We start from the raw sequence: 11,378 nt of genomic DNA on the forward strand, positions 1-11,378 counted from the left end.
TGTCCTATTACTGATTGCTGCCCTGCATGTGTCAAAAAATGGTGATTTTCAAGATTGCATCTTTGTATTTTGTTGCCCCATGTTGTTTACTTGCCTGGTGTGCTGAATAGTGAATTCTGTTGCTGCATTATTTTTTTAATGTTTGGCTGTTTCCTGTTGCTCTGCTCTGCTCTTCCTTATTTTGTTGCTCTTGCTGTCGTTATCTTGACGTCGCCAAAGGACTGCAGTTGAAAATGATCCATCTGGGAAACACCGGCACATTTACAGAAATGTTGATTAATGTGTGTTTTTGAAATGAAAGTGAATTGGGTGGAAACGGGGGAGAGAGGAGATATGTGTTGGATAATTAGGCGTTCAGTCCAGATGAGCTGAGCCTCCCTGACATCTGCAGGCATTGGTCAAGGAGTCCTTTCCACACAGGATCGTCCCATTTAATACCCTGAAAGTTATTACAACTAGAAAATGACTTAAAAGACTTAACTCACCTTGTAAGAATAGAGTTGGTGATGTGGAAATTAAAAGCTGTGTTGATGTGTAGGTTAAAACCAGGCTGAATTTGGCTGAAGAGTGAAAGTAATTTAGACGAATAAGGGAACATACAACATCGTTTTAGCAGCATTTCAATGTTTTAATGAAACATTTATTGTAGTACTTAACTTCACAAATTGAAACATACTAATATAAATGCTGTTAAAACCAGTTATTCAATCAAACCTAACTTTACCTTACCAACCAAATGTAACCCTTTTTTCAGCAATGCCAGCAACGTGAGTCCAGAAACAGAAAGGTTGGCGGGTCGGTCAGCTGCTTCAGTCCCAACTGAACTATGTAGATAGATGGTTTGCTATGAAATTTTGTGCAACATAGTTTCCATCCATCCATCATGTGAAACCGCTTATCCTTTTTTCACAGGGGGGCTGGGTCACAGGGAGCCGATCCCAGCTGACATTGGGTGACAGCTGGGTGCTAAGTCGCCAGTTCATCATAGGGCTGACATATAGGGACAAACAACCATTCACGCTCACAATCACACCAACGGACAATTTAGAGTAACCTAAGTCTTGCATGTCTTTGGATTGTGGGAGGAAGCCAGAGTACCCGGAGAGAGACCATGCAGGCATGGGGAGAACATGCAAACTCCTGCACAGAGAGGCCCTGCCCGGTGTGGAACCCAGGTCCTTCTTGCTAACCACTGCGCCGCCGTGCTGCCCCAACATGGTTTCCCACAGGATGAATTGTAGGAACCTTTGTCATCCCATTATTATTCTTTCCATCATCAGCCTTGGCTGGACTTTTTGTTGAGCACTAATAAGGAAATTTTATCATGCAAATATACCAATCTAAGATGGCGTCCACGGTAAGTACAACCTAACAACATAACATTAGCATATTATCATGGTAGCATAAGGACTTTAACACTTACACTTGAAACACATGCTGAATCATCCCGCGGCCTGACACATGTACATAAACTGGGCTGTGCAGATAGCTTTAAAAGCTAATCCGCTAATCTGTATAACACACTCAGGTCAGATTTCAGATTTTTTGACTTCATGCACGTTCTCAAGTACCTTGTTTTTGTGTCTCTATCGTCAGCTAACAGAGAGCAACAGAAGTTAACTCAAGAAATGGAATCCACTTACATAAGCTAATTACCAGCATCTTTAATGCCTACAAAGTATTCACAGTAAAGACAGTTGTATCATTTTGTATCAAGTTGTAGCTGAAACTCTAAATCATCTCACACGAGGCCCTTTGAGACAAAATGGTATTAAAAGCATTTTTTCTTTGGTTTAATGGATCCAGTCAGACATCCCCTGAAACGTCAAAGTAGATAAAGCTCAATTAAATACCCTCCGTGTGAGAGCCTTCTTGCAACAAATTCCCTCATACACCTCTCATTTTCTCTCCCGCCTGAGTTGCCTCCATATGACTCACGACTATGAACGCTGTGCAAATCTGCACTGCTGAGGATTCAGCTGCACTGTGAAAACAACTAATGTGTTCTGTAATGAATGTCGTGCTTAGGGATGTTTGATTGTGGTAGTGGCAGGTGAGAGGATGGAAACCAAGATTAGATACACAAAACAGAAAGTGAATTTTCACGTTCGCTCCTAGCCAGCTTAACATGAGCTTTGGGAGATTAGAGTTTGAATGTCAATGTAAAAAATGTCAGCGAACGCAACCCCAAGTGCGGTCAGCAATAGATTTATTATAACGGGTCAGGGCTGTGCCAAAGCTATGCTACTGTATGATCAAGCCTCTGTATGTATGACCTTTACATCGATATCTAGATGGAAAAATGATTTCTCGTACTACTCCTGAAAATCCTTTCTGTTTTGTTGCATAATTAGGGCTCATAGTAGAGCAGAGTTAAGTCAAGTAGGCCAAACTAGAATCAGCGAATGAAAAAAAGTATACAGCATAAGGTATTGGTACTGAACAGGATGGGAAAGCACAAAAGATGTTCTGAAAGTGAAGACATCCTCAAGTTCCTGAGGGTAAATTAAAGTTTCAGGTGAAACCCCTTCAAGTTGAACAGAGGTATTGTTTTCAGCTTGACTATCTTTTTATTTTCAGTTTGTTCTGAGAGGCTGGATATCCGTCATGCACCACTTGAACCTTATTCTGTTAAAGAATGTTGTTTTCTTCTCTAAATAAGTGTATTGACTCATTAAAAAATAATCCCTGTCAACAAACGTTTCTGCAAAACCACTGATATGTTGACACTTCACATTTCTTGGTTGGGGTTAGGAAAGGATCCTTTTTCGGCCTAAAATACCTGTTTTGGTTGCCACAAACACGGCTGAAACACCGTCTTGAGCTGTGGTCACTGGCTGCCAGCCTTGCTGCCTGTAACTCCACCGCCATCCTCTTCACATGCATGAAAGTTAGGACATAAACATGTAATGTGATTGTTATATGACACATTTTGGAGAAATGTCAATCTGATCTGTAGCCTACAAATCAAACATACAAATGTGATGGTTTTGCAGGAACGTTAACTGCCAACATTTTATCCTGGCGAGTTGCCTGAGTAATGACAGCTGCTTCAGCTACATTTATTTTTAAACTGACAGGGTAAAACCACTCACTTTTTTATGGTTTAAAGATCCTAATAAGAAAATCAGAGCAGTATATCTGCTTGGAGCTTGATCAGGTAAAACTGTTGTAGGAACAGATTGAATACTACAGACAGGAATGCAGTGAGAAGTTGACGTACAGATGCTGCCATGGAGTTTTGTGTTGAAATCTGTTGGTTCCCCTGTACTATTCACGAGAACAGAATCTCTACACAGCAGGAAGAATGACATGAATGATAAATGCATCTAGACCATCTGTTTCACATGATAGCAGTCGGATCATTCGGCAGAAACAAGATGAGAGCGCAAAAACCAGATGTCTCTCCATTTCACAACCTCCACCAGCACACAACAAAGGATAGCGTCTGTTTGGGTTTTTCCATTCTTCTGAAGTCAATCAAGTCCTCCTCAGCGCAGACAATTCCGTCAGTATAGTAACGGTGACGTTGAAGGAAGCCAACACAGTCGGTTTTATTGAACAGAAATACCCCTCGTGGGTAGAAACATTGTTCACTGGTCTAGTAGACATTTCAGTGAGCATCGCACAGCATGTGGGCTCTCATCCTTTAATCACACGTGTGCACACACATGCCAATACTCCCTATATCTCACAGTAAGGCTGCTTTCATCCCCTCCAAATCCTTTACCTGTAAGTAGTTATCTTTCCCTCTTCACCGTCTCAACAAAGGTATAAAAAAGTCGTTTTGTTATTCTTGCCACTGTGCTGCCTCACTGAATAATTGAGAGTGGGATAAGGAGTGATAATGTCAATCTGAGACGAGGTTGGAAATGATTTTTTGATCCTGCGCTGAACAGATTGTCTCTTCAAATATTGCAGGCTGTCGCCATCTACTGGTCCAAGTCAGGGATTGGTGAAGTAATAATGCTGTTGTATAGAATTTACTGTTACTCCAGTCTGACTATGTTCAGGTTATAAAATGATACTGAAAAAAAGTGTTACACACATAACTCTCCTGTCTGTCCTCTGGGAGTTTCCCAAAGAATTTCCAAAACTCAGAAATGAACCATTTGGTGTTAAGCGTGTGGATATGTCTGCATGTATGTATATGTATGTTTTTAAATTCATCCACCATTCACTTTAGTCATGATTTGGCCATTTTTCGTTGTTCTGTTTTTCACTCATGTGAACTGGCTTCCTTTTTTACTTTTCTTAATTTGACTACCCATCTGCAGTGAGTCTATTCTGGGTGTTCAGGTTTCTGAAGGTGGCTGTTTGGTTAGAGGTGCGAGCCAGGCTGTACAAACAGTTTCTTGACCTCCTTTACCCTCGCATGTATTCACACCATTCACCTTTATTCAAGTTTGTCACTAAGTTGCAATATACAAGCAGGGAGAAACTTTTATTTATAGTATTCTATTTTTAAAAAAGTAATTTACATAGATGCATGCCTATTGATCGGACGTTGCTTTTTCTGCATCCCTGAACACAGTTAGTTATCAGAACACATAAACGATCCTTTCTCTCATTTAGCTTCTCTGGAGTTTTTTGATGAGGTTAGCTGTGACACTCTTGGTCATGGTTAGGGTGAGGATATAGATATATACATGTTTAGACTTCAAATACCTGCTTTGGTCTCCACAAACTCAGCTGGAGGTGTTCTGGCGTTCTGTCACCATAAAAGTAGCTTGAAATTGTCCCGAGGTTTCCTTTAAAAATATCCAGTGGTGTGTCGCTTACAAATGTTGAAACGCTATGGGCCTGTGTCAGAAACGTATGAAGCCTACTAATGTTCAAATACAGGTTAGAACTGCGGTCACCGGCTTGGTTAGCCGTCTCGCCTGTAACTACAACACCACCCCCTCCAACTCCCAATGTGAAAGTCAGGTCATAAACATGTAATGTGGACACAGAGGCTGGGCTGGGGCTGAAATGCCTGTCAGTTTCTATGCGTGGGCCATTTTATTTTTTATTTTGAGTTAACTCATATGCCTAAATGTTAATATACTTTTCTTGTATATCTATCAACCAAAAGCATTACTTGATTCACAATATGAATAAATGTTATTTATGCATATACATTTATGTTTGTCGTTGCTAAGGCCTTTCTGTATCTGCAAAATATCAGCACTGGTTACACTAAAATGTAAAATGTGAAGGTTTCGCTGTGACTCGACATCGAGCCGAGTCATACTTTTATTTGCGCTTCCTCAAATTCAACTTGTTGGTTTTCCTCTGGATTTTTGTGTTTCACACAAGGCTGCATTCAGGTGATTTACATACTGATGTACCCAAAGTGGAAGAAGAACTTATTTACTGCAAACTTGTGCAGGTGTAGTCCTGCAAAATGAATCCCAAAGATGAATCACTTGTTAGTATTGTTCATTCTCAGAGGCTGTGTATTTGTTGGAAAGACTTTTCCAATGGCCAATCAGAAAGCCTGCTACTGCACAGATCCACACATTGCTCTGTGTGTGTGTGTGTGTGTGTGTGTGTGTGTGTGTGTGTGTGAGTGTGTGAGTGTGTCTGTGTGGAGGTGGTTGTTCTTTAATGACTCAAATGCACCAAACTGTAACTAATTATTCAAACCAAAAACCAACTACAGGTTATATCCAACCATAACTATTAAAGTACTGAACAATTCATTCTAGGGCATGGTTAATCACTCATTCCGCTTCATTTATTGTTTTATTTATTTTCCACTTACCATTTTCTAAAATACTCATTCATTAACCAGCACAGCAGCACCTTCTGTTCTCAGCTGCTGTCGCAGGTGCTTTGGTGCCTCTGATGGTAATCTCATCTGCAGTTAACATCGACCGCAGTGTCTTCTTTTTCTCCACCCTGACTTTCTTGTTTGCAGCAGTCTCCAGCTAAATGTTTTAAATGCCACAGACAGAGCCAAATAAGTCTGTTGTAAAACAAAACTAACACCTTTTAATGACTTGTCACACCAGAATTTCCGGTTCTTCTAGCAGGTGCACAGCAAAGCCCCCTCAAAATCCCAGAGTGACAAAGTCTGTGCATTGTCTGTAGAAGATTAAAGTGCTTTTCATTCTTCTTCCATCTCCCCCTGATTTGTTGTCATCTACCAGTATTGTCTCTCTTATGGACTTTTAAGTTCTTTTCCAACTTTACTCTAGACATTTCATTTATTTATATAAATACATCATTAATCATTTTGGTTGGTGTTAGTGTGCACTGTGTGACCTCTTTCAAAATTGGACAGAAATAAATCGCTGGTTATGTTTCACATGTTTCAGGTGTTCGTGCTTTGTTTAAAAATAATCCACTGTAGTCACTCTCAGTCTAAAACTACGCTGCACATGGCCAGAGAGATCCTGGTTCCTACGAGAAGTGAAGCAGAGATGAAACGCTGAAATCTTGTTTTGTGCTCAGTGGAGAGGAAAAACACATGGCGTGGAATTGCCCGACAGTTTCACACTGATGTTGAGAAAGTGGGTTTACTCACATCCTCCAAATGAAATTCAATAAGTGTTTGACACACTAATACCCGTCATCTGTGAGTCACTACGGTCCTGTGTTGGTTAACTGTAAGTTAGGGCTCCATCAGACACTGATTGATTTCTGAATATCAGAAGAAGAACCAAATGACTGCATGAGTAAGGATTCTGCCCCTTTTTAATCATTGAAACCCCTAGAAGTGGCATGATAAGGCAAATGGAGATTGTCGTGTGCAATCAAGTGATGAAAGTGATTTGTGTACCCACCACACCTCAATGTGAAAAGCTTTTCTATCAGTAGAACTTTTCGCAGTAAACCTTTTAATTTTTCATTGCAGAAAAAGCAAAAAAATGTGCGAATACAGTTCCATGAAGTGTCCCACTGAACTATCATCTGAGTCAGCATGCACAATAACATGACCTTGAATTTCACACCTAAATGGAATGCAGTCATTGTTAAAGATATTAATGGTGTGCTTTTGTCCTCCTATGACGTGTCAAGAATCTCTGGAAAAAAGGAGTATTTCAAAAAAATGTGTCTCAATAGGGTTAAAAAGTACCAATTGGGGGGTACAAGGATTTCACAGCGAACAGTAAGGATATTTCATCCGTGTGGCTTGGTGTATCATCAGTCACAGCGTCAGTCCAAGTGGACCTATGACCTGACCTGACAGCTTTTTGCCCATCCAACATGTACTTTATTTGGCGCATGCTGCACTTCCTAGCATGAAGCCGGGCTGTGTTACCTGCTCTGGTGGAAGGGGGCTAAAATGCAGCAAAATACAGAGAAATCATGAATGAAAACAGAAATTGCCACTAGGGAGGTGACTTATATACTACACATTTTATTCTATAAATATTCTATTAATATGGGGGGGGGGAGATTTACATAGCAGCTATAGGCAACAAGCACAAACAGAAAGCTAAAGCTACAGAGGAGAACTGGGTAACACACACCTATATTAGGTCCTTGGAATAAGCAATAGTTAATAGGTAATAAGGCCCTTATAAGATTATCGTTAATAAAACTATTTCAGTTATAGTAGCATAAAAAGCATGTTTATTGTCAGATTAGATTTAAAGACTTCTATGAGAAGCTTGTTAACAGTTTAGACTGATTTAAATTGTTAAAAAAAAATTAGTTTATCTTATTACCTAATAACTAACAATCCCATTACAAGGACCTTAATATAAAGTGTTACCCAAAATTATAATTTGAAGACTTTAATTCCACTCAAATACATTTTGAAGGCAAATCTTTTACTTTTTAACTCAACTGGTGCAGGGTCTGATTGTCAATAGAAAATATAAATAAACTAATAATGATATATTATTGCACGCTAAGCTAAACAGTTGTGTATAAAGTAGCTGAAATTAGCTCCACTTTCACCAGCTGCAACATTAAAGTGATGACCACATTACTGCATCGTTAATTATCCTATAATAATATCTACTTTAACAATCCTATAATATATTGGGGTCTAAACATGAACCATTCTGCATAATGAGTAACACGGCAAATACTTTACTTAAGTAAGACAGTGTGTGTGTGTGTGTGTTCGGTGTGTGTTCGGGTGGAGGGGATCCTCCTCTTGCAAAGGGGGAAGTCCCAGATCAGACACTGAGTTCATACCCAAATAAGTTTACGTGCTGAAACATGGGCCTGTCTCACTCTCATCTTCAAATCACGGATTCTCCCACTGCGTCTTCATCTCGCCAGGTGAGTGAACCATCTAAACACTGTTTTCAACCCATAGCAGGTCACATCAACAAATCGAATATTAGTTTTTCAGTAATTGTGGTCACTATTGGTGGTCCAGGTAGGAATCGAACCCCTTGACTTCAGCAAGCGTTGTCACAGTTTCTAACTTGTATAAGTTTGTGGCGGCTCTGCAGCTCACTGGGAGCTCTACCAGAAACACTCGACATAGCAGTGAACGCAGTTTAGGCCCGCTGGTTACAGGAACACACACACACAAACACACACATGTACACCATAATAAAAAATGGAGGCCAAACATAAGAGCCTTATAATGAAAAAAAAAACAAAAAAGTAAAAAGAGCAAAAACAAAACTCAATAAGGAGGAACAAAAATAAGAAAGCTAACTCTAAATTCTGATGCTGGTTTGTATGGAAACACAGACTTTTGGTATGTGTTTATGATAAATACACATTGTACTAACTATACATCAAATCTGAAAGGTAATTATTGAGGATCAGGGTGTGACAAATAGACTAGATTCTGTGCATGTGAAAGCAATGGAGGGCGGAGGAGGTTCAGATCTGCGTGTCTTTCACAGTCGACTGACTCAGTGCTCAATGGAGTGAAGAAGACTGTGTTTGAGAACAAAGACGTGACTTCTCGAAGGTTGGGCATATACAGTATGTGTTGCAGTAGCAGCAAGGCTGGCACGTTGCTGATGGCTCTGTATCTTTGATTTACTGGAATTTGTACATGTTTTGCAAGGCTTGCTCCAAGAAGAAGTTTGAAAACACAAAAGGAAACAGGCCTACTTTGCTTTTGAAGCTTAGGTGAAAAGAGCTGTCACAGTACAAGAGCCCCTCCCCAATTCATCCAGTACGCACTGAATAAAACTGGGCCAAGTGCAGACTAAGTAAAGCTCCTACTTGCTTCTTACATTTTCATGCATCATGCTATAAAGACATGGGGCTTATATTAAATAGCAAGACATAGTAAATACTATACTTCTACAACACAATAGTCCTCCATGCTTAGTATAGTATAGTATAGTACAGTATAGTATAGTATAGTATAGTATAGTATACTGTACATTAGTATAATAGTATGACAGATTATAGTATGGTACAGTACCGTGTTGTATCATTTAATATAGAATAATTTCAGATACATAACGTAGCATAGCATAGTATAGTATACTAGAATAGTATAGCATATCATGGCATAGTATAGTATATTATAGCATACTAGATTAACATAGCATAATAGATTATAGTATAGTTCAGTACAGTGTAGTATCATTTATTATATAATTTAGTATACTTACATAATATGACATAGTTGTAGTAGAAATTAAGTATAGTATCATTTAACATAGTATAGTGTAGTAGACTAGAATAGTATAGTATAGTATAGTATAGTATAGTAATACTGTATATTAGTATAATAATATAATAGATTATAGTATGGTACAGAACCATGTTGTTTCATTTAATATAGAATAGTCACTTCTTGCTTTTCAGTTCCTCCTGTGTGTTTTTCCCTCCCAGTGTTTTTCTGCTCATTCCCTCACCTGTTCCTCTTCCCTCCTCACTCCGCCTGTTCCTGATCCCCTCTTTATTGTGTCTGTGTATGTAGTCTTTGTTCACCCTCATGTGTTTGTCAGTTCGTTCTGTGATGTTCCGTGTTGTTCCCTGTTACTCCGTCTTGGTCTGCCTTCCCCCGTGTAGCCACCCGGCATTCTGCCCCAGTGTTTCCTCGTGCCTCCCGTTTGGTATGTTTCTGATTTTGGTTTCTTGTTTCTCGTTTGATTTGAACTTTGCATTTTGTTTAAGCTTTTTAGTTGCTAGTTTGTTTTATGTCCTCGTATCTGGATTCCTTGGTTTTTGTATATTCAGCGATTGTGTGATAAAGCTTGCTTTTTTGTTCCCCTGATCCTGCCTCCCATGTGTGTCTGCATTTGGGTCTCACCTCGTCTAACATCGTGTAACAAAAAGTTTGGACACACCTTCTCATTCAATGTTTTTTCTTTATTTTTATTTTCTACATTGTAGATCAATACTGAAGACATCCAAACTATGAAGGAACACGTATGGAATTATGCAGTAAACAAAAAAGTGTTAAACAAACCAGAATATGATTTATATTTTATATTCTTCAAAGTAGCCATCTTGTTGGCTGCTTTGCCTTCACTCTGCAGTCCAACTCATCCCAAACCATCTCAATTGGGTTTAGGTTGAGTGATTGTGGAGGCCAGGTCATCTGACGCAGCACTCCATCACTCTCCTTCTTGGTCAGATAGCCATTACAAAGCCTGGAGGTGTGTTTGGGGTCATTGTCCTGTTGTAAACCAAATGATGGTCCCACTAAGCGCAAACCAGATGGGATGGCATGTCGCTGCAGAATGCTGTGGTAGCCATGCTGATTAAGTGTGCCTTGAATTTTAAATAAATCACCAACAGTGTCACCAGCAAAGCACCCCCACACCATCACACCTCCGCCTGCATGCTTGAAGCACACATGTAGAAACCATCCACTCACCTTTTCTGCGTCTCATAAAAGACATGGTGGATGGAACCAAAAATCTCAAATTTGGACTCATCAGAACAAAGTACAGATTTCTACTGTTCTAATGTCCATTCCTTGTGTTTCTTGGCCCAAACACTTCTTCCTCTTCTTGTTGTTCTTCCTCAGTAGTGGCTTCTTTGCAGTAATTCGACCATGAAGGCCTGATTCACAGTCTCCTCTGAACAGTTGATGCTGAGATGTGTCTGCTACTTGATCTCTGTGAAGCATTTATGTGGGCTCTAATCTGAGGTGCTGTTAATTTGTCGTTTCTGAGGCTGGTAACTCTAATGAACTTATCCTCTGCAGCAGAGGTAACTCTTGGTCTTCCTTTCCTGGGGCAGTCCTCATGAGAGCCAGTTTCATCATGTGTTTGAACTCAAAACACTCAAAGTTCTTGATATTTTCCAGATTGACTGACCTTCATGTCTTAAAGTAATGATGGACTGTCGTTTCTCTTTACTTAGCTGGGTGATTCTTGCCATAATATGGATTAGAACAGTAGTTGAATAGGGCTATTCACTGTATTGAACTGTGTACCAACCCTAGCTCTGCACAACACAACTGATGGTCTCAAACACATTAAGAAGGCAAAAAATTCCACAAA

The sequence above is a fragment of the Pagrus major genome, chromosome 20, assembly GCF_040436345.1.
Source record: "Pagrus major chromosome 20, Pma_NU_1.0".
Taxonomy (NCBI): domain Eukaryota; kingdom Metazoa; phylum Chordata; class Actinopteri; order Spariformes; family Sparidae; genus Pagrus; species Pagrus major.